Consider the following 25,629-nt stretch of genomic DNA (forward strand, 5'->3'; position numbering starts at 1 on the left):
AACATTTTTTTACATAAAGTTCAAATGATATTATTTAGAATGTATCCATCTTGGTGTTACAGTTTAATACAGAAAATCCTTTCTATGCGATGATATATAAATTTTACTAGTTCCTTCAGGTTTTGGATTCCTTTAAGTTTTAAATCCTCTTACCAATCTAATACTATATTTTACTCAATTTATTTTTGTACCTACACAAACAAAGGAGTAAGACCACAACTTGTGAATACTCAGAAATTCTGTAACCATGGGGATTGTGTATGTTTCTATGCTCTTTGAAGGGAGGACGTGATCCTGGTTTCCTTTGTAATAATAAGGAAAATTTATTATGAAAAGCTAGGAGGGGCGCCTGGGTGGCTCAGTCGGTTAAGTGTCCGACTCTTGGTTTCAGCTCAGGTTGTGATCTCAGGGTCCTGAGATCAAGCCCCATCTCGGTCTCTGCGCTCAGAACAGAGTCTGCTTAAGATTCTCTCTCCATCTCCCTCTGCGCCTACCCCCCAGCCTCTCTCTAATAAACAAATCTTAAAAAATAAAATAAAAAAGACCTGGGAAAGGAAAGAGATGCTACAATGGAAAATATGGATGTCTAGCTACATACAGCAATTTTTCTTCATAAGAGAAGTGTTAATAGTGAGGGGTTAATGAGCTATACCTGGTACCTATTCTCTACAACCCTCTCAGATGACCCAGGATGAAAACAAATTTCTGTACTATAAATGGAACTAAATATATTGAAAAGGACATGTTTAAGCACCTTAGAGGTACCTACATATTTCAAGCTGCTTTCTTAACTTCATGTTTTAGGTAACTTTGAACAAGACAGCTGTAATTCCATTATTCTTGCTCTGGTTTGATATTACTTTTACTTCTACTAAAACATAAAATTTACAAAAAGAAAAAATTCATCTGCCAAACTATTCCTATAATTGTAAAACAAAACTGAAATCAATTCTCTTAAGAAACAAGAGAGAGCTACCAAACAGAATACATAATAGAATCTTAAAATTAAGAATATTTACTCTAGCTGAGTTAGGAAAAAACAATCAATTACTGATTCACTGGGTCAACTAAATCCAGTAAGAATACTATTCTGCTGCTTATGTGGTCATTTGAAATAATTATTAAAAGAAAAACAACTTAGGTCTATCAAAGTCAACTTCAAATATAACAGTTCCCCCACACAAATCAGTATATGGGGAAAATACACAATTATTCCAAATTTCTGATTATTCTACACATGAAATGCTTCTAAATCCATGTGCTTTACACTGTTTACTGATCAATAGGAAAAAGGAAGGAAGTTAACTGAAATTAAAATAAAACATGTATCTTTTACCAGAAAAAGAGAAGAGAACCAGCAGGAACAAATAAATGGAAATTATTAGAATATACTTATTTAGAGAATTAGACATACATAAAACATGAGTTCCTATATTTCATATATTTAAACTCTATAAAATAACTCCATAAACTCTATTACCACATTAATCTAGACCAAAGTCAGCAAACTTTTTCTAAAGAGCCAGATAGTAAATATTTCAGGCTTTGCAGGCCATACGGTTTCTGTCACACCTACTCCAACACTGCTGTTACAGTGAAAGGACCACAGACAGTACATAAATGAAGGAGTATGGCTGTGCTCAGTAAAACTTTATTTATGGTTACTGAAATCTGAATTTTGTATAACTTTCACACATCACAAAATATTATTCTGTTGGTTTTCAATGATTTTTAGAAGACGACCTTGGTTGTGGACCATACAAAAACAGGCAGCAGACTGGATTTGGCCAGGGGCTGTAGTTTGCCAACCCTGATCTAGAAGTACAGGAAGAGTGGTTACTACTTATACTTTCTAAATGATCTTTTTCATAATAGAATATAAATATTTTTATATTTATTTATATTTATATTATTGCATTTTTACTATACCATTATTTTTATAATATACTAAGTTCTAAAACAGCATTACCTGCCAAAATAACTGAACCAAAGCTAAGAAAGTCAAAATGAAGTATTCTTAATGTTTCAAAGCTACAAAAAGAGTACTATAAAGAGACAGAAAAGTGTTATTTCATTACGCATTCATGGATCAACCACAGAGAATTAATTAAACTCATTTTGTATAAGATTTGCCCACTGAGCTATATAGAGTTATTATAGTCATACCAAACCATGAATTTCATTCACCCCACATACAAAATAGTATTAAAATGTGGCCATAAGAATTTTGGCATTTTCATAGTTCATGCTGTTCTATATGTTACACTAAAACGCTCTTAGAAAATCACGCGACACATAGTCGAGAAACTGTATTATGGTAACTTACTTTTAGCTAGTTGTTAATATCTTGAGCAACCATGAAGCCAGCATTTCCTAAAGTCTGTTCTGTATCCACAGATGATTCACTAACATAACAGGATCCATGGTCAAACAAGTATGGGAAATATATACATTATATACATTTCTAGAAGATTTATAATGTACCTAAGGATCATGGGTTCTGAGAAGTCCTACAATAAATAAATTCTTTGATTTATTAGTACTCTCAAAGCTTACTCAATTACTTTTTTTGAGCAATACTTATTAACATCCTAAAAAATTAAAATTCCTTAAAACACACTTGGGAAAATTTTGTCATCAGTAGAGGTAAGTAAATACCCTTTAGGGTTCTAAATTTTAAAACTGTGAGACTATTTCTAAGGAGTAATTCTGTGGAAGCTGTTCAAACATTAAATTCAGTTTTACAAATCTAAACCATCAGGACCAAAGGTACTCTTTACGCTCTCACAATACTTTCAGAGTACTTCTCTTTGGACTGAAATCATATTTCTAACCTTCTAGACTCAACTCCTTAAGTGGGAAACAGAATCATGCTCTATCATCCTTATTTCTTCAACCTAGCAGAGTGCCTGGATCATTAAATGTTTTCTTTTTTCTTTTCTTTGTCCTTTTTTGTTTTTATTCTACTGCAATAGGCTCCTACTTGACCTACCCATAACCACTCTTACCCTCTCTATGCATATGTGGTTACGTTTCTTCCTCCTTAAAAACCTGCATCTCCTACTGCTCTTAAGATGAAGACTAGATTTCTTAAGATAGCCCTGGAGGATCTAACCCTTACCTACCCTCTCCAATTTAATCTCATATTGCTCCTCTGTTTTACACACTTCAACTACACAAAGCTAATACAGACAATACTAAGGGGTAGAAAGGAAAATGCCAGGCAAGAAACCAGGAATGTTAGGGTGGGGTGAGGTGGGATGCAATTTTAACTAGAGTGGCATGAAAGGGGCATACCAAAAAGGTCACATTAGACTTTGACAAATGAGAGGGAATAAAAAATAAATGTACCTTTATAATGTAAGTATGGATGACTCATTTAGAAAATGTGGCCGAGGAGGCTGGAGTAGAGTTGGCATGGTGAGAGCAGTAGATGAAGATGAAGAGGTAATGAGAGGCCTGGTAGAGCAGTGCCTTGTAGGGCACTTGTATATGCAGTCAGCTCCCACATTTACCTCTCTAATTTAGATCTCTCCTCTGAGGTCCAGTCTTCTCTATCAAACACATCCTCGACAGCTCCTTTGGATGTCTTAGTGGCACGATTATGCTGGAGTCCTAATTCCCACTTCAAATCTATTTCCTCCATTCTTCCACATCTCGGTAAGTGGCAGTAACCTCTACCTGTGGTTACTGATTTCAGACACCTGAAAGCTCCTCCATTAAATTGAGAATAGACATAAAATTCTAATGAAACATTCTCCGCACTAAGTAGCTATATCCTTTGATCAGTGTAGTAAACTTGGTGAAGAGCCTAAACCCATATACGTAGTACTCCAATGAATATTGCCTCTCATGTATTAATTACACACATAAAAGAAGGAAATCACTCACATCTGACTCCCATGTCAGGGAATTAACGTTCCTATGGGGGCAGAGGATGGGTGATGTGGAACATTTAATCTGGGTGTCCTCTGAAACGCCAAACATCCATTGAAGACAAAATGGTACATGTGCCTAGGGTTTAGCCCTAACAGTAGCTTCAGGCTAGGAGGCAGCAGTCAGAGAGGAAGAGGTCCCTATGGCCTCTGACAGTGTAAGTTTAAAAGTGGGAGGTCCACTGAACCCTATCAAGCAGGATCAGTGTCCCAAATGGCTTTATTCTCATACTCCCTAAAAAGAAATGGGAACTACAGACACTAAACTGCTGTTGTGTTTGAAAAGTTCTGAAACCTCTCTAACTTCCCCATGTTTGTTATTTGTGCTACTGCCTGTTATTTCATGGTGACTAGCAATAAACTCCACAACGAAAATAACAATAGATCATTGTGTATTACTACAGTGCAATAATACCTTGCAAACATATTAAGCAAATGTATATCCAGTTACAGGAAAATTCTTGTGATACCTTTTTAAGTGGAAGGGGAATATGGGACTTCCATAAGCACATAAAAATGTTAGTAGTAGTACTTTGGGAGATGAGACTGTAGAGGATTCTTTAAACCAAAGGTTTATATGCACTTGTCCTAGAAAGCAGTAACAAAGTGAGGAGCTAAGGAGGCAAAATGCAAAATCGGACACGAATTTTGCAATGGGCATTTTACTAAACTTTCTGTCATTTTTTTGTCAGCAAAACCAGATTCTGACATTTATTTTCTTTTCCACTTTTGGTAGTCCTATTATTCAAAAATCTTTTGTGAAAATAATTTCCACCAATAAAATACAAATACAAATCTCACTCTTTTTAAAAAAAATTTTTTTAATTTCACTCTTTACTGAAAAATAAATTAACTATAAACGATGCTTTACTCTTAAAGTCTAAGCAAAATTTATACATAGCAAAGGAAGTAAGGATGGTCATCCTAGGACAAAACAGAGTAGACATAATTCTCCCCATTCCTAATGCTAAGTACAGCTAAATTTCAGATCATTATATATACAATAAACATAATAAATTTTGCAAGTTGGAAGAAGACTAGCTAGAGAACCTGAGACCAAAGGAACAATACATTACAATGAGTTCCCCGGGATTCCTTTTTGACCTATTACATCCCAAACTGGGTGCTAGAGAAGCCGGCAGCCTGAAAGCATCAATGTGTACAGACAAAAACAACAAAAACCAAAAAACACACAGCAAGCTCATTTTCTCTAGCAAAAGAACCAGGAAAAGGGCAACTGTCCAGGACAAAGTGTCTAGACAATAACTGTCTTACTCCAGCAATACACCACAAAAAAAGCTGCAACCCCATCTGATCTCTGTCACCAAAGGCTAAGTAAGGAACCTAGACTCCCATCCTCCCCCAGCTGTAATGAAAAGTTCCTTTTCCCTGCTGGAATGGTGTCAAAGGCCAAGTGAAGTAACAAGGTGTCAATGAGGCAAAGTGCAGAACCTGAATTTCCATCCAGACCTAGCATAAACATGATAGATTCCTCATCTCTGGCTGGTGCAGCATCAGCAGAAGGCTACTAACAATAAGATCCACAGTCCCATAACAAAATACCCACAATATCCAGATTCTGTCAGTATCATCCATCATACCAAGAACCAGGAAAAGCTCAACTTAAATGAGGAAAGACCATCACCAGATACCAAATCAAGATGATAAGATGAAATCACCTGACAAGTATTTTAGGGCAGCCATCATAAAAATACTTCAATAAACAACTACAAACACACTTGAAACAAATGAAAAAGTAGAAAGTCTCAGCAAAGAAACAGAAAGTCTAGTTCCAGAAAAAAACAACCAGATAATATAAACAACCAAATGGAAATTTTAGAACTAAAAAAACACAATAACCAAAATGAAATATTCATTAGACGGGCTCAACAGCAGAATATAGATGACAGTGATAAGACTCAAGGAATGTGAGGTGTTCACAGCTGCTTCCGTGCCACCTCTAGTTCACAGAACTCCAGTCAAAGGAGAAGGGGAGTAAGTAAGGAGGTCTCTGTACCATGGCTCCTACAAAACGGACTGCCCACAAATCCACTGGTGGTGAAGCACCGAGGAAGCAACTGGCTACGAAAGCCGCTGTTAAGAGTGCAACCTCTACTGGACTGTGAAGAAACCTCATCGTTACAGGCCTGGTACTGTGGCCCTCAGTGAAATTAGACGTTATCAGAAGTCCACTGGGGGTACCTGGATGGCTCAGTCAGTTAAGTGACTGACTCTTGATTTTGGCTCGGGTCATGATCTCAGGGTCGTGAGATCAAGCCCTATGTCGGGCTCGATGCTGAGCACTAAGTCTGCTTGAGATTCTCTCTCCCTATCCCTTTTCCCCTCCCCCCTCCCCCGGTCATGCACATGCACGCTCTCTCTTTCTCAAGTAAATAAATAAATAAAATCTTTAAAAAAAAAAAAAAAGTCCACTGAACTTCTGATCCACAAAATTCTTTTCCAGTATCTGGTGTGAGAAATTGCTCAGGACTTCAAAACAGATTTGTGCTTCCACAGTGCAGCTATTGGTGCGTTGCAGGAGACAAACAGGCCTATCTGGTGGGCATCTCTGAAGACACTAACTTGTGTGCTATCCATGCCAAACGTGTAACAATTATGCCAAAAGACATCCAAGCTAGGCTCTGCATATGTGGAGAATGTGCTTAAGAATCTATGATGGAAAACATTTCATTCTTTAAAAAAAAAAAAAAAAAACTCCTCTTACTGTTATTGGTAGTTCTGAATGTTAGACATTTTTCCCCACAGAATCAAAAGGTACCTAAGTATATGACTGCAAGTGGAAAAATAGGGGACGAAATCAGGTACTGGCAGTTTTTCCATTTTCATTTGCATGTGAATTTTAATATAAATACAAGGACATAAAGCACTAATGAAAGTCAAAATGTCTCAGTGAACACATTTCAGCAGTTCAACTTTATAACAATTATAAATAAACCTGCTAAATTTTTCTGGACTCCCCCCCAAAAAAAAGGAATCAATGAATGTGAAAATAGAACAATATGAATTCCCCAATACGAATGATAGAAAATATGCAGGGGAAAAAAATGAACAAAATCTCAGAGAAATACAGGGCTATCACAAAAGATCTAACATTTGTGTAACTGCTATCTCAGAAAAAGAGAAAAAGCTTGTAAGGTTGAAAATCATCCCCCTAAAATAATGGCTGAAAATAATTCATGTTTATCAAAAGGTATATAAATTTACAGATTCCATGAATCTTAGAAAATCCCAAAGAGTAAAAAACCCAAAGAAATCCATACCAAGACAAATTCCTGAAACCTAAAGTCAAAAGATCTTGAAAGCCACAATGGAGAAATAATACCTTACCATATTTTACCAATAAAGGAAAAATAATGGATATCACATCAGAAACCATGAAGGCCAGAAGAGAAGTGATATAACATTTATTATGTGCTAGGAAAAAAAAAATCAATACAAAATTCTATACCAAATAAACTTATCCTTCAGGAATGAAGGAAAAATCAAGGCATCTTCAGAGAAAGGAAAACTAAAAGAATGTATTGCAAGTGCACCTACCCTAAAACAACAGAAACAGAAAGTTCTTAAAATGAGGGGCGCCTGGGTGGCACAGCGGTTAAGCGTCTGCCTTCGGCTCAGGGCGTGATCCCAGCGTTCTGGGTTCGAGCCCCACATCAGGCTCCTCTGCTATGAGCCTGCTTCTTCCTCTCCCAATCCCCCTGCTTGTGTTCCCTCTCTCGCTGGCTGTCTCTATCTCTGTTAAATAAATAAATAAAATCTTTAAAAAAAAAAAAAAAGAAAGTTCTTAAAATGAAAAAAAAAAGACTCTTGGAACATCTGAAAGGAAAACAGAATGAGGAAAAATTATGGGTAAACAGAGGAAATTTTCTTTCTCTTCTTGTAGTTTCTACATTATATTTGATATCTAAAGAAAAAATCATAATATTGGCTGATATGGTTTTCAAAGTACATAGAGAAAATATGTCATTACAAATGAGAGGATAAAGGGACTTAAAGGAAGCTTAAAGTAATTTTAACTTATACTGGTAAAATGTCAACACCAATAGACTAATAAATTATGTATGTATAACATAATACCTAGAGCACTAAAAAACTCTATACATATTTTATTAAAGAGATACACCCTGAAATACCAAGATAAAATGGAATTCTAAAAAAATACAATTAACTCAAGTAAAGCAGGAAAAAGAAGACAGAGAAAGGAAAAACAGAAATAAGTGAAATGAAATTAAATAAAAAATAAAATAGAATGGTAGACTGAGGCCTTAATATACCCATAATCACATTAAATATAAATGGTCAAAATATTCCAACTAGAAGACAGAGATTGGCAAAGTGATTTTGAAAACATGACCTGAATATATGCTGTCTAAAAGAAACTCACATAAAAAACAAGATTACAAGTAGAGAGTAAAAGGACTGGAAAAATGTATCATATACACATTAATCAAAATAAAGCAGTATTGGTTATTTTAGTACCAGACAGAGCAGATGTCAGAGCAAAGAAAATTACCAGAAACAAAACAAAAAGGAACATAAACATTACGGATTAAAAGGTCAATCCACCAAGACAACATATCAATCCTAAGTGTTTCCACCAAACACGGCTGCAAATTGTGTAAAGCAAAACTGATAGAATTGAAAGAGAAATAGGCAAATCCACAATTGTATTTGGAGACTTCAATTAGCTTCTCACCACAACTCACAGAACAACCAGATAGAAAATCAGCAAAAAAACCCAGACAAGCTCAACAACATTATTTACTAACAGAATGTAATCAATATTTATAGAACACACTACCAACAATGGCAGAATACATATTCCTTTCAAGTACTCATGGAACATATACCAAAACAGACCATATCCTGAGCCATAAAACAAACCACAACAAATTTAACAGAAGTAAAAGGACAGAGTGTGTTCTCTGACCATAATGCAAACAGACTAAACATGAACAACAGAAAATTAAGAGGAAAAATCTCCAAACACTTGGAAGCTAGACAATACACTTCTAAAATAATGCACAGGTTAAAAAAGAAGTATCAAGGGAAATATTTTTAAAATACACTGAACTGAATGCAAATTAAATATAACATATCAAAATTTGTAAGCTAAGCTAAAGCAGTGATTATTTATGTTCATATAAAAACTACATGAACATTTGCATATAGTTTTTATATGAACATAAACTTTAATTTCTCTGGAACAGATGCTCAGGAGTATGATAACTGGGTCACGTGGTAAATGTATGTTTAGTTTTATAGGAAACTTCCAAACTATTGTCCAGAGTGGCTGAGCCATTTTGCATCACAACCAGAAATGTATGAGAGATTGTTTCTCCTCATTCTTACCAGCATGTGTTGTCATTATTTCACCATTCTGGTAAGTAAGTAGTAACACATCATCATGGTCTTAATTTATATTTCCCTAATGGCTAGAGATGTTGAACATCTTTTCATTATTTTTTTGCCATCCATATGCCTTCTTTGGTGAAATGTCTCTTAATGTCCTTTCCCTATTTTCTATTGAATTGTTTGTCCTTTTACTATTGAGCATACTTACTGCTTATACTTCACACAATAATGTTAAAAAATATTTAGGAGGAACGAACCTCTATCTCTGTTGACTTTCAATACTCAACTATCAGGAAAAACCAAAGAAAAATATCCTGCAGTCCTCCCTCTTTTTTTTCTTTTTTCTTTTCTTTTAAAGATTTTATTTACTTATTTGAGAGAGCAAGAGAGAGAGAGCACGAGCAGGGTGAGGGGCAGAGGGAGAAGCAGACTGCTGGGCAGGGAGCCCAATTCGAGGCTCGATCCTGGAACTCTGGGATCATGACCTGACACTTAACCAACGGAACCACCCAGGCGCCCTTCTTTCCTTTCCTTTTCTTTCTTTCTCCCTTCCTTCCTCCCTTCTTCCTCCCTTCCTCCCTTCATTCCTTTCCTTCCTTTAAAACAGGGAACAGAGATTGTTACATCTAAAACTTAAAAAGCTACAAAAAAAAAGTCTGCTTTTTGGTTCCCAAGAAGAGAATCTGGAGACAAAAGGAAATTAAAACAAACAGGAAAAAAAAGTACATACAGATTCTAGATGGGAAAAGAGAAGCAATACCAAATAAAAAAGTCAAGTCAATAAAGGAACACCTTTGTAGAGGGGAGATGAAAAAAATGATCAAAATTGGCAATTTAATAAGAATACACATGCAAATCTTCTCATTTTGGAAAGTAAGTTTCTCTCTCTCTCTCTCTCCTTTTAAGAAACAGAAAGAGAAAACTAAGGTCAAACAAAAGAAAGGGGAAAATCATACACAAATGAACCCTTTCTTTAAAGTATAAAAAAGTACTTTTATGAAATTTATTAAAGCAATTGTTATTTCTGTTCATTCCCAAAGTATTTCATGCGATTATGTATCTTTATAAATTCACCAAACTGTATTCAACTAACTGACAACTTCATTCTACCGGAAATGCAGAAGAAACTTAAAATGTATGAAGGGAAAAATAAATCTTGAAGTCAAAAAAATCCATGAACCAAATAAACCTCAGTACTTCACACTTAACAGGATTACCTTAGAGCCTAATTCAAGCCTTGTTACTCTTTGCTCCCAATGCTAACTGCCATACCAATTTACAAGACAACAGCAGTTTAAGAGCATTAAAGAGGTTAAAGAGGGGAAGCACTGCTACACGAGAGTACATTGACATGCAACAAGAAATAAGATGACAATCTGACTGCCAACGATGAATTAGAAAGTAACAAAAGCAGACTTGGGTACTCAAGAGACAGATGTCTAGGAGTATCTGACATAAGAACACATCATGTATTCATCTTGCAAGACTTAACATTTGTCATTTATAAGTCTAACACTGAGTCAACACGAGTCTTTATGCTCGTAACTGTGGCATTTTTAATATAAGAATGTGTGCCATAACTTTTAGAAAAATTTAAATTACCGAAATAAGAAAAGTCTTAATTTCCAAGAACAGGTAAACCCTCAGCAATTTGGAAAATCTAGCTGTCCGGAACAACTGATTCCCTGAGGACTGTGGTTAACTATAATTTTTACCTTCTACTTCAAGTCTTTCCAAAGTTCTAGGACTACTTAAACCAGCATATCATAAAATAATCATTGATGTTAACAGAGGGTAACGTGTTTTTGGGTTGCTATTGCAATGGCTGGGCATTAGAATTACCTGGGGAACTTTTTAAAACACTGGTGTTCAAATTCCCCAACCAGAAATTCTGATTTAATTAGTCTAGATAGAGTCTGGCATCAGACTTGCTAAACCTTTTCAGGAGAGCCTGATGTTCAGACAGGGTTGGAACCACCAAGATACACAGTTTTCTTCATGACATCTTCAAGAATCTTTAAAGAATCCTTAAGAGGGATAAAGTGTCCAACATTTCCCAAATTTGTCTTCACATCCTTTTTTCATGGAGCATCTTATAATACTGACTTAGGTAATTCTTCAGATGAAAATCAAGGTAAATATAAGTTTAGAATGAAAGATTTTAGTTTTAACTAAAAATCTTCATAGTTTATTTAAAAGATGCTTACATTAATCCTGTGACTCAAAAGCATTTATATATTTGTGAAAGCTAATTCCAAACATAAATTCATGCTGCCCTCTAATGGTTCAAGATAAGTATTTTTACCTGTACTATACCAGAAATACTGATGATGAATACAATTTTATTAATTATAAATGGAAGAATTATATTAAACAACATCGATGGAAAATAAGATTTCACTTCTGGGTGTGATGGAGTTCAAAAAATTAACTATGACCATTATAGTTTTGTTCAAGACTTTTAAATTATCAAGCCATTTTCATCATATTACCACATTTGCCGATCCACGTGAAAATCAAGATAAAAATATACACCACCTAAGTGCATTCCACAATAGCCATCTCTAATTCAGCTTCTCTTCAAATAAGGCTACAGCAATGGTCTTCAAACTCAATGCTCATACCCCATAAAGGAATTCTGAAAACTACATATATTCTTGCATATTTTTATTACACCTAAAATTTCATTAGCATCTATAATTTTTCAGTAGCTTAAATACTTAAAAAAATATAGTTTCTGGTTTACTATAAATATTGGCAATTTAAAATTAAAGTGCTATGTCACTCCTCTAAATGTACCCTAACAAGTTGATATCTACCCTCAAAAACACAAAAATTCCCTTCAGTGTATAAAGAATTTTATATATCATTTTTTTTCTTCTTGAACTTGCATCTTATTCCACTTTCTCCATGGAATTTTATACCGTTAACTTTTACACCTGGAAGTCTTTTATTGCTCATTCTATCATAATCCTATGCATCAAAAATATGGATATTAATTAAAAATTTTAGACGTTTGTATTTCCTGTCACCATAAGCACATACAAGTTTTTTAAAAATCTGGAATGAGTCATTACTGCAATTGTTATTAGTAGATAATAAATGGAACAACATAAATATTTTACACTTCAATGAATAATTTGTAAACAGTAAAATTTTAGTGGGTATGCTTCTCAGTGAGAAGGATAGGAAAGAATACTTCTCAATTTTATTCTGATTTCACAGTTTCCTAGGTATCACTAATCACTGAGAAATATTATTCACATGAAGAGGTAAATCACCCCTGACTTTTGTTATAGCAAAAAATATTTTGTGTCACACTTAATATTGTGATCCACCATCAGAAATTGCTTTTAATGACATGGCAACTGATAACTTGACTAGATCCTCTTGCAATTTGTTGAAAGCAAAAAACTAGAAACTACTGACTTGCAGTAGGATGTGTTACATGTTTATCACAAGTATTCAGCTTCTCAATTTCAAGGAAGTCCAAAAAGGCATTCCTAAGACATATCATATGACTATTAATTATATCAATTATCCTTTCACCTAGCAGCAGCATCTTTAATTTGATATACTCAGAAAGGGTAAAAATATTAAAATACTGTTAATTTCAATATCTTTCTGCTGATACAATATTTGTTTTATAAAATGCTTTTATCTTATCATGTACTTCATATATATTTTCACCAAAATCTGGGATAGCAGACTTAACTCATTTAATTTATGGTTAACATCCAAGAGTACATACGATCAACCAATCCAAATTAGACTCAAAAAAAAGTCTGACTTTGTTTCTCAAGTAAAATATGTACTGGGCTTAAAAGAATAAGATTTTTAAATTAGTCTCACAAAGCACCACCCAAATATATGCTATATGCAATAGCATACCGAAAACAGAGAAAGACCAAAAATAAAAGGACAGACAAAAGTATACTAGGCTAATGGAAATTTTAAAAACATAGAGATTGTAATCCTGGTATCAAAGGAGAATTCCATCTAAAATGCATTAATGTGAGGTGCCTTGGTGGCTCAGGCAGTTAAGCTCCTGCCTTCAGCTCAGACCATCATCCCAGGGTCTTAGGATCAAGCCCCACGGCAGGCGCCCTGCTCAGGGGGGAGTCTGTTTCTCCTTCTCCCTCTGCTCCTCCCCGCCCTGCTCTTGCTCTCTCTCTCTCACTCTCTCTCTCTCACTCTCTCTCTCTCTCAAATAAAATCTTTAAAAGAAATAAAATGCATTACTGTAAAGGACATTTTCTAATGCTAGAATCTGCAGTGTCCAGTAATATGTAACACTTATGTATATCTATGTGCCAAATAACACAGCAAATACTTTTATAAAGCAAAAACTACAGGAGATGCAAGGAGATATAGATAGAAGCTAATACTAAGCTAAATACTAAGACATTTTAATATACCAATCTTGGTACAAGTCAGATCAAGTAGACAAAAAAAAAAAAAGTAAAGACCTAAACAACAAAAATCTTATGGAAGATCATATATACATCAAACTTCATATCCTTTATACTTCTCAAGTGCATATGCAATATTCTCACTGATTCCACATTAAGTCTCAAAGGAAGCATGAGTAAGTGCCATCAAGTAGAAATATTACAAAAAACAAAAAACTTCACAAAAAACAGTCTTGGATCACAAAGTGATAAACTAGGAATAACAAAATTGTAAAATGAAAAAAAAAAACCCTTTTACCTGAAAATGAAAGCTTTATTTGTTATTATTATTTTAAGATTTTATTTATTTATTTATTGGACAGAGAGAGACACAGTGAGAGAGGGAATACCAGCAGGGGGAGTGGGAGGGGGAGAAGCAGGCTTCCTGCTGAGCAGGGAGCCTAACGCAAGGCTCGACCTGCTCAGGACCGTGGGATCATGACCTGAGCCGAAGGCAGACACTTAACAACTGAGCCACCCAGGCACCCCAAATGAAAGTTTTATTGAACAACTTCTACAGTAACAGGAAAATACAAACTGAAATTACAGAATTAATAACAAAAATGATACTGACAATACTATATAACTGGATCTATAGGACACAAGTAAAGCAATCATCAGAGGAAAGTTCACGGCCTTTAATAATTATATCAATAAAAATGAAAGCATTAGAATCAGTGAATTAAATTCAACTCAAGAAGCTTTTCTCAAATTATTATTACTAACTTGGTATTAGATTCTATTTGCTCATGCGTTGTTTTTCTTACATTTTTTATACTCGGTATTAAATTTCAATTTCCTTTTCTGTACTGTCTTTACTAGGTTTAGGTAACAATGTTAGACTTGTTTTATAAAGAGAATTTACAAATTCCCCTTCCTTTTTCTTTCCCCCCACTTGACTCCTTTGCTTTAAATTTATATAAACTAATATTTGGATATTCCCCTTTGTCTCTATCTCTGTCTAGTCTACTCTATAGAACAGTAAGACTACCTGGTCTTTGATAATTTGGTAGATAGGCTACCTCTGTGAAACTCTATGGGCCCGGTCCTTTTGTGTGGGTTTATTAACTTTCTCTATTTTTTCAACGAATATTGATGCATTTAAGCTTTCTATTTCTAAGGGGCCAATTTTGGTAAACAGTATTTCTCCGGGACATTATCTATATCATCTAGGCTTTCAAATATATTTGTATAAAAGTCTGTAGTCTCTTGTAATTTGTTAAAAATTTTCTCTGTTCTAATTTCCTTTGTCATTTCTATTTTAATCTTCATTATTTCTTTTTCTGTACTTTCATTTCTTTATTTTTTGAACTAGCTTTTATGATGTTGAACTAACCTAGGCAAGAACAATGTCTTTTCATTTGCTGAAGTGTACTTTTTTGTCTTTCAAGAGTACTCCAAAATTTTCCTCAAGTATTTCTGCACATATCCTCATAAGTTCATCCCTCAGTATTTTATCTTCTTGTTATTACAAATTGAGTTCTCTCTACCATTATATACTCTACCTAATACTTCTTTGTATATTTGAAGGCTATTGACTCTAGATGTTAATTTTACATTATGCTACCTTACTGAATTATTTTACTGTTTGAAATATTTTTATAAACTTATGTCTCTAAATTATTCTCTTTTCTCTAACTGCATTAGCTCATCTGTCTAGGACAATGCTGAACAGTTTTGGAGATGGTGTGCCTCATAACTGATCTTGGTGTTAAAGAAGTTAAATAATCTTCTAATGTATTTTCTTTTTTGTTTTTTAAGATTTTATTTCTTTATTTGTCAGAGAGAGAGAGAGCACAAAGCAGGGGGAGCAGCAGGCAGAGGGAGAAGCAGGCTCCCCACTGAGCAAGAAGCCCAAGGTAGAGCTCAATCCCAGGACCCTGGGATCATGACCTGAGCCGAAGGCAGATGCTTATCCGACTAAGCCACTCAGGTGTCCCAATAACTTTCTAATGTACTTTTGAGGTGTCTGCTGTAATCACCATTATGGCATTTATCATTGTTATAATCACCTATCCTCTCCTACTAGGCTGTGAGCTCAAGAGGAAGGGCAGTGTCCTACCTATCTTCACGTTCACCAGCATCTCATTTCTCAAGAACTACTGATTGGCACCAACATATTGAATGAATCAACCTAGGAATAAATACATTCCTAGTTTCAGTGAGAGAGAGAAAAAAGAAGAAAAAAGTGTCCCCAGACAAAAATTGGGAACTGAGAGGTGGTGTTAAAATTGGATGGACCACTTCACACTCATTAGGATGACCACTGTCAAAAAATCAGAAAACAGTTAAGTCTGGCAACCATGTGGAGAGATTAGAACCCTTGTACAAAACCAAATTTGGACAATGTGGATTTTATTTTTAAACTAGAAATTTCCCTTTTTTTGTTCTAGCATGCCATCTCCACCCTTCCCAACTTCAGATGACACTAAACATTCGATTCAATACCACTGCTACAAATAAGGCACATCCTACCCATTATGCCCTCGGGTAGCTAAGTCAGTGCCTCTGTCACTTTTTCCATCTTCAGATGCCCACCGGACACTTCTGCATCTCATTTTACCTAGTGCTGTCTTTAAGCCTTCTTCTAAAGCATGTCTAGCACTTAAGGCACTGGCCTTTCCTTGGACTGACTCAACTTGCTCCTATTAATAAACAATTTGAAAGTAAAGCTGTGAAGGGAGACAGTGTCTCTCTCCATTATCTCTGATGTATCTGAAATCTTCGTTTCTTTTCTACTCCAGCTGCTGTTAGAGTTGCAAGATGCTCAATGCTATTGATCAGATGGCATTTAGGGGAAAATGTTCCTTGGAAACCGAATTTAGAACTATTTACAAGGTGTACTGTTCACTATAATTAAAAAGAGCTTTTATGGGCTATCCTGGGAACTCTGCCACAATTTACCACAATCTTTCTATGAGAAATACATTCTAAGTTTCCAGTAACCAACATAAAAACAAACTTTGGAACATGGCCTATTCTGATGCTCACCCAAAATCTTGCCCAGAATTTATTAGACACAATATTCCATTTCCAAGAAATCCTATTATTGCAGTAACTTCTATAAACATGTAACATAAACTCTCATTATTTAATAGTCACAGCACTTGCATTAAAAACCATACTTAAATTTCTTTCTAAATCCAATTAACATTAAAAACTTCACAAACCTTTTGCCAAAAATCAATAGTTGAAAAAAAAAACATACAAAAAGTGACTGAATATTAAGGAAAAACACCTGGTGGATAATGTTTTCCAATTCAAGATAAAGAGGAAAAGAAAGAATTTTTCAAATTTCTCAGAGCCAAGACTAGAAACCTGTTTAAATTCTTTTTGCACAATTCTAAAAATAGGAAGCCCACTCATCTATACGTCACATGCCACATTAACAAGGTCTTCACAACTTGAACTGTCATTTTGTCCAGATATTTTTTAACACAAGTAAGTAAGCATTGCTAAAGGAAGATGTGCTGAACTACACAAAAGAAACCTTGGTGATACAGCACTGCTTCAAACACAAGGGCAACTAAATATTGTACTTGGTTTTCAGAGGATGAACAGCAGATCAATAAAATTAGTCTCAAATAAAAGAATAGAGGATGTTGCTTCCCATAACCTAGAACAAAAATTGTTGGAATTTTAAAAACAAGTATGTAGCTAGAAAGGTCACTTCTTGCAAAAAATTATGAATATAGCATTTATCACATTTAAATTCTGGGTGCATTTTCCTAATGAACTGTGATAAACTTGAGGGAGAAGAGGACTTACAGTAATAATCCTTTTGGTACTACTTTCTTTATATTCACCTTTACAGAGAATATTTTTAAACTTTCAGCATAAAGAACTCAAAAAGGATTCTCAAGAGCATTACAAAAATAAGTGGCCAAATAAGACAATCAACCCAGAGTTATAAAAAGTCATTTTTTAATTTAAGGATTGGCTTTACTTACTTCTGCTTTTGTTTTAGGGGGGTATGAAAAATGTTAAACTTGTGTGACATGTAAAAAGTTTTTTTATTTATTAGACTTACCAGATAATTTAAACCATCTCTAATACAAAATTAAAGGGTGAGCCGGGTGAGCCCTGGGCTTGCCTGACTGCCTGTAGTAAGAGCAGAACAAAGCATGTCTGGAGTTCTCAATTTGTATCATGGGAAATTTGTTACAAGTTGTTAGTCCTTGAATACTAACTCAGTGGCAAGAAAACACAGACTAGGCATTCCTTGAGAATGAAAGTGAAAAAGTTGAAAGACCAAAATGGATGGCTATCAAGCTATGACAAGGCAGAAGAGGTATGTGTACAAATTAATTTTATTAATTAATTTTTTGAGGCTTGTGTTTAAATCTCAAATTAATAACTGCTGATGTGCACAGGAGTTTTCCAAGGGAGAAATGACTTTCTGGGCTACAATGGCAGTATCATTTCAGGAATAACTAAATTCCAATAAGAGGCCAAAAGTATGTGTATTTATATTATAGAATCAGTCATTCCTTCTGTAAAGTGAATACTCAGAAATAGTAACAGAATCGGGCCTGATTTTTTTTTTAATTGGGCAGAAGTAAATTTTTAAAAACCTCTCAAAGCAACAATGTCCTAGGACAAATACTCTGACGTTTAGATTCTTTTTAAGGAATTACAAACACGATGGTAAAGTAAGGTAACAGGCCATGTGCAGGCATAGAATTCTCATATTCGATCCTGAAAACAACACTGTGAGGAAGCATAACTTATTCTCCCCAACTTACAGATGAGTTAACTGAGAATAGGAAGGTTGAGTAATCTGCTCAAATCCACACAGCAACCATTTCAACTTCAGAACCTTTACTTACAACTAGACTATATTACCTACAATAAAGACTAACTCTTAAATAACATTTGTTGAACAGAGGCAAAAGTTAAGGAGTTTACAGACTTATCATTTTATCCTCAGTCTATGAGGTAATATCATTTTAGCTCCTAGTAAAACATTTACAATGGCTTCAGAGAATACTTAAGAGGCAAAAATCTGATGCTTTCTTCAACACATTTTTAGCTTCAATGAAAATTCAGTATTACAAAATGTATTTTTAAAAAATACATCAACTTTAAAAAAATACCTCAGCTTGGGGTGCCTGGGTGGCTCAGTTGGTTAAACACCGACTCTTGGGTTTTGGCTCAGGTCATGATCTTATAGGTCATGAGATTGAGCCCCAGAAGCTCTGCACTCAGTGGGGAGTCTGCTTAAAGATTCTCTTCCTCTACCCCTCCCGCCACTCATACACTGTCTCTCAGTCTCACTCTCTCTCTCTCTCTCTAAAATAGGTAAATAAATCTTTTAAAAAAAAAAACTCAGCTTTATTGAGATTAAATTTGCATGTAATGAATGGGCCTATTTTATCATAGTAAATGAGTTTTGACATAGGCTTGTGTAACTATCACTAAAATCAAGGTACAGAACACTTCTATCATCCCAAAAGTCCCCTTGTAGAAAAAAATCCCCACCTTCATATCTAGACAACCAATAAACTGCCTTCTGTCACCATGGGATTGTTTTGCCCGTTCTGAAATGTCACAAAAATAGAATTTTACAGGATATACATATGTATCCGGCTTCTTTTGTACAGCATAATGTTTTTCAGATTTGTCCATACTGTTGCTTGAATCAGATGTTTTACTACTGAGTAATATTCCACGGCATGGCTATATTATGATTCGTTTAACCATTTAGGTGGTGGACATGGGGGTGCCTGAGTGGCTCAGTTGGGTAAGTGTCTGCCTTGGGCTCAGGACATGATCCAGATTGAGTCCCGCATCGGGCTCCCTGATGGGCAGGGAGTCTTCTTCTCCCTCTCCCTCTGCTGCTCCCCCTCTTTGTGCGCTCGCTGTCTCCCCTCTCAAATAAATTTTAAAAATCTTTAAAAAAAAAAAAAAACCAAACCATTTATGTGGTGGATATTACTAGTTTAGGACCATTATAAAGAAAGATGCTACAAACATTCATGTAAAAGTCCTTGAATGGCCTTATTTTTTCATTTCTCTTAGGTAAATACCAGGAGGGGAATTACTCGGTGGTATGGTAAAGCACGCATTTAATGTCATTAAAAAGGAACAAACCATGACAAAACGGTCATATAGCAACAATGCATGAGAGTTCCAACTGTCCTGCTATAATACTTGGTATTACCCATCTTTTTAAATTTTAACTATGGTTTTAAAAGTTGCACTTCCCTGATAATTAACGATTTCAACTATCTTTCAGATGCTTATCAGCCATTTTAACTTCTCCTTTAGTGAAGTGTCCATTCAGTTACTTTGCTCACTTTTGTTTGTCTTAATTGAGTTTTAAGTGCTCGTTTATATATTTTGGATACAAATCCTTTGTCAACACATGTATTGCAAATGTTTTCTTCTAGTATATGTTCTGCTTTCTCATTTTTTAAAGTGACTTTCAAGTTTCAGAAGTTTTAAATTTTGATAAAGTTTAATTTCTCAATTTTTTCTTTTATGATTTATGCTTTTCATGTTCCCCTGTGTTTAGCTATCTCTAAAGCAGCAATATATTTTCTTCTGTAAATTATGATTCATGCTTTTTGAATTCTATAAAATCTTTGCCTATCTCCAAAGTAACAATGTATCTTCTTCTGAAAAGTTACAACTTTACACGTAGCTCTATGATCCATTTCTGATTAATTTTTGTCTGTGGTGTGAGGTAAGGGTTGAGGATAGTTTTTTTCCATCTGGATATCCAATTGTTCTACTATTCAATGGAAAGAGTATCTTTTGCCTATTAGCATTTTTGTTAATTTGGGGGGAAAAAAACAAAACACCAAATTGACTATACATGAGTGGGTCTATTTCCTGACTCTATATTCCAGGGATCTAGCAAACTTCTTCTGTAGAGACAGACAGCCAGTATTTTGGGCTTTGCAAGCCATACAATCTATCATACCTGCTCAGCTCTGCTGCTGTAGCATGACAGCAACTCTAGACAAAAATAAACAAATGATCGTATCTGTGTTCCACTACAACTTGACTGATACTAAAATTTCATCTACATTTCATGCGCTATGAAATATCATTTTTAAAATTTGTTTCCTGACCATTTAAAAATATAAAAACCATTCACAGATTGCAGGCCAAAACAAAACTAGGCAGGCCAGATTTAGTCCAGGAACCAGGTTGCCAACCTCTTGTTCTACTTTGTTCCATTAATCCGTATATCATTCCCCAAGCCAGTATTTCACTGCCTTAATTACTGTAGCTTTATAACAAGTCTTAAAATCAGGTAGTATGAGCTCTCCAAATTTGTCTACCCTTTTCAAAACTCTTTGGCTACTGCAGGTCCTTTGACTCTCCACACAAATGTTAATATTATAAATTTTACACACACACACAAAAAAACCCTGCTATGATTTCGATGGGGATTGCACTGCAGCTTCATGTTAACTTTGGAATAACTGACATTTTAACTAGTTTAAGTCTTCTTTATTTGAACAACATTTTTTTAGTTGGCAGTATACAGGTTGTAGACATATTGTTAGGTTGAATCCTGAGTATGACATGCTTTGTGCTATTTTAATGTTCCAGTTCTTCGTTATTATTAAATAGAAATACTGTTGATTTTTTGTACATTGACCTTGTATCCTGTGGCCTTACTCAATTCATTTACTTCAGTACCTTTTCATTTTTTGAGTTCTTAGCAATTTTTTTAAACATTTTATTTATTTATTTGAGAGACAGAGTGAGAGTGCGCACCAGAGTAGGTTGAAGGGCAGACTCCCTGCCGAGCAGGGAGCCTGACATGGGGCTCAATCCCAGGACCCTGCGATCATGACCTGACCTGAAGGCAGATGCTTAACTGACTGAGTCACCCAGGCGCAGAGTTCTTAGAATTTTCTAAAAAATCTTGGTGTTTGCATACAAAGACGGTTTTATTTCTTCTTTTCCAATATTTCCCCCATTTATTTCTTATTATGACATTCGCTAGAACTCAAGTACAATGCTAAATGGAAGTGGTAACATGTATATCATTGTCTTGTTCCTCATCTTACAAGTATTCAATCTTTTGCCACAAAACATAACATCAGCTAGAGGTTGTTTAGAGAAATCCCTTATCACATTAAGAAAATTACTTTCCATTCCTAGTTTCAGGAGTCTGTATCCTGAATGAGTGCTGACTTTCATTAAATACTTTTTCTGGGTCTATAAGGTGCTCATGTTTTTTCCTTTATTCTATTAATATGGCTAATGCTTTCCTAAGATGAACTCCGTTTAATCATGATATACTATATTAACTTTTGCTGAGTTTAAATTGCTTATATTTTGTTAAGGACTTTTACATCTGTGATCATGAAGCATACCGATCTCAAGTTTTCTTTTCTTGTAAGGTCTCTGTCTAGTTTTGGTATCAGACAATGCTGGCCTCAAAAAATTAGTTGGGAAGTGTTCCTTTCTCCTGTTTTCTGAGGTACAGATACTATTTCTTCCTCAAATGTTTGATAGAATTTATTAGTGAAATCATTTGAGATTTGAGTTTTCTTTGTGAAAAAGTTTCTCATACAAATTTAACTTCTTTAAATTACTGAGGTTTTTTTGGTATTTGTTTTGTTTTTGTTTTTTGTCCTCAAGTCACTTTTGGTAATTTGTGCTTTCTTATAAATATGCCCAATTCATCTAAGTCAGGGGCAGCAAATTTTTCCTTCAAGGGCCAGGAAGTAAACATTTTAAGCTTGCAGGCCATATAGTCTGTCACAATTACTCAGCTGTTAAAGTTCAAAAGCAGATGTAGACAATACACAACTAAATGGACATGGCTATAGTCCAATAAAACTTTATTTACATAAGCAGGCAGTGAGCCTGCAAGTTACAGTTTGCCAACCAATGATCTAAGTTATCAACTTCATGAAATAATTCATAAAATTCCCGTATAGTTCTTTTAATGTTAGTATGATTCCCTTTTATTCCTGATATTGGTAATATATATCTTCACCTTCTCTCTTTTGTCAGGCCAGCTAGAAACTTACAGACTTTATTAATCCTTTCCCAGAAGCAGCTTTTGATTTCACTGATTTCATTGACTCTTTCTACTGTTGGTCCATTTTCAATTTCATTGGTTTCTGCCCCTGTGTTTGTTATTTCCTTTTCTGTATTTTGGATTTAATGTGCTCTTCTTTTTTCAGCTTCTTAGAGAGGAAGGATAAAGCATTAATTTTGGACCTTTTTCTTTTTTCACATAAGCATTTAGAGCTATACATTTCCTTTCAAGCACTGTTTTAGCTGCATCCACATCTCAGTGTTTCATTTTCATCTTCATTTAGTTCAAAATATTTTTCTAACATTCTTTGTGACTTCTCCTTTGATCCATGAGTTATTTAGAAATATGATGTTTAATTTCCAAATATTTGTGGGATTTCCAGATATTTTTATCATTTTTATTTCTAACTTAATCCCTTTGTGATCAGAGAACACAGTTTGTATTACTTCAATTCTCTTAAATTCACTGAGAACTGTCTTATAGCACAGCATATCATCCATCTTGGTGAGTGTCCTCTGTGTGCTTGACAAGAATGCATATTCTGCTGTTACTAGATAGGGAGTTCCAGAACTCTGGTTGACAATGTTACTGAACTCTGCAGCTGTTTTAGTCAGCTTGGCCTGCCATAACAAAATACCATGTTTAAGGTGGCTTAAAGAACAGGGGCGCCTGGGTGGCTCAGTCGTTAAGCATCTGCCTTCAGCTCAGGACGTGATCCTGGCATTCTGGGATCGAGCCCCACATCAGGCTCCTCCGCTGGGAGCCTGCTTCTTCCTCTCCCACTCCCCCTGCTTGTGTTCCCTCTCTCGCTGGCTGTCTCTCTCTCTCTCAAATGGATAAATAAAATCTTTTAAAAAAAAAAAAAAAAGGTGGCTTAAAGAACAGAAATTTATTTTCTCACACTTCGGGAGGCTGGAAGTCTCAGATCAAGGTGCTAACATGGTCAGTTTCTGATGAGAGCTCTCTTCCTGGCTTGTGGAAAACCGACTTTTTAATGTCCTCACATGGCAAGTGCAGGGGATATGCAGAGTAGAGGGCTAGGTATCTGGTGTCTGTTCTTAAAACAGCACTAACCTCATCATGAGGGTTACACCCTTGTGACATATTGAAATCTAAATACCTCCCATAGGCTCTATATCCAAATACCATCACATTTCAAGTTAGGGCTTCAACATAAGAACTCGGGGAGTACACAACTCAGTCCACACCAGTGCCTTAGGTTTCTTATTTTTCTGTCTAGTTATTCTAAGGCCTGCTAGTAGGTACATGATGGTTATAACTGTTCGGTCTTCTTGATGATTTTACCCTTTCATCACTGGTAATTTTATTTTTGATAATACTTCTTGTTCTAAAATCGAATTTGTCTGATATAAATATAGCCATTCCAGCTTTATTATGTGTTTGCATGAAATATCATTTGCCATCCTTTTAACCAATCTGTGTCTTTATACTGAAAGTAGATTTCTTTACATACCATATGATTGTATTTCCTGCTCTTTTATCAAGTCTGACATTCTTTATCTTTTAACTAAAGCATTTAAACCTTTTACATTTAACATAATTATTGATATGGCTGGGTTGAAATATATCAACTTCTTTGTTTTCTACTTATCCCATGTGTTCCTTACTCCTTTTTCCTCCCTCTTTTCTGATTCCTTTTAGATCACATTTTTTATTCATTTTGTGGCCACTATTGTATTCTTAACTATTTTTTTTTTTGCTCTGCATCAATATACATCTTCAACTACCACAACTTCCCTTCATATCACATTAGATCAGTTCATGTATAATATAAGAACCTCACCGAAGTTTGCTAGGTGTTTATGGTGGGAGGGTAAATCTGGTCCCAGTTATAGCCAGAAGCATAAGGCACCAAAATGTTTTTAATAATTTTATTTTTGTCTAATATCTGGGGAAACAGATGTTGGGGAGGACCCTCTTTATATTTCACTTCAAAGAAAAAAGGTGTAGTTCTATTTCATAAAATGAAGTGTGTCATATCTGGTCTTATCAAATGAGTAAGAGTTACAATGAGTTTTGTTTTAAAGAGTTACAATGTTCACTAGTTCCTATACTTAATTTTAAATACAGCCTGCCTAAGAGAAGAGCTTCTGGCCCAGACTAAACCCCTCATTTACCCTGAAATCATTATCCCTTGCTCTCTTTAAAGTTGTGTACTTGGCTGACCTTTTCCTGTTAGGCTGCACCATATGAAACCAACTAATTTATAGGACAAAAAAAGATCAAATATTAGTGATTTTATGTGGTTTAAACTCTCATTTATCAGGTAGCCACCAGCCTTGGAATACTAACCAGTGTGAACTCACCCAGTCTGTATGTTGTATTATCAGTATACAAGCACCATCTGGTGGCAGAAAGCAAAATTGTAGGCTTTTCCTGTTTATACCACTACTGTTACAAATACACATTGTTTCTTACCTGTTCTACTTTCCAACATGTTTTTTAATAGGGCGTTACAAACTAGTGAAGAACTGTTAGACTGACAGTTTGAATTGTACACCTAAAACTAATATAACACTGTATGTTAACTGTACTGGGATTAAAATAAAAACTTAATTAAAAAAAAAGTTTGAATAAGCTCAAAATAAACAGCACACCAAAACTAATTAGCAGGGGCGCCTGGGTGGCACAGCGGTTAAGCATCTGCCTTCGGCTCAGGGCGTGATCCCGGCGATCTGGGATCGAGCCCCACATCAGGCTCTTCTGCTGGGAGCCTGCTTCTTCCTCTCCCACTCCCCCTGCTGTGTTCCCTCTCTCGCTGGCTGTCTCTATCTCTGTCAAATAAATAAAAAAATCTTTAAAAAAAAAAAAAAAACAGTAATTAGCAGCTAGT

The 25,629-nt window shown here is 35.1% G+C and overlaps 1 protein-coding gene and 1 pseudogene across 4 annotated transcripts in view; one reads left to right on the forward strand and one right to left on the reverse strand.

Moving 5' to 3' along the window:
• STAU2 (staufen double-stranded RNA binding protein 2) overlaps positions 1–25,629 on the reverse strand; it is a 313,767-nt gene that overhangs the window by 212,985 nt on the left and 75,153 nt on the right. The window lies entirely within an intron of this gene.
• LOC121101643 lies at positions 5,738–7,414 on the forward strand (annotated as a pseudogene).

The sequence above is a fragment of the Ursus maritimus genome, unplaced genomic scaffold, assembly GCF_017311325.1.
Source record: "Ursus maritimus isolate PB19 unplaced genomic scaffold, ASM1731132v1 scaffold_9, whole genome shotgun sequence".
NCBI classification, from domain to species: Eukaryota; Metazoa; Chordata; class Mammalia; order Carnivora; family Ursidae; genus Ursus; species Ursus maritimus.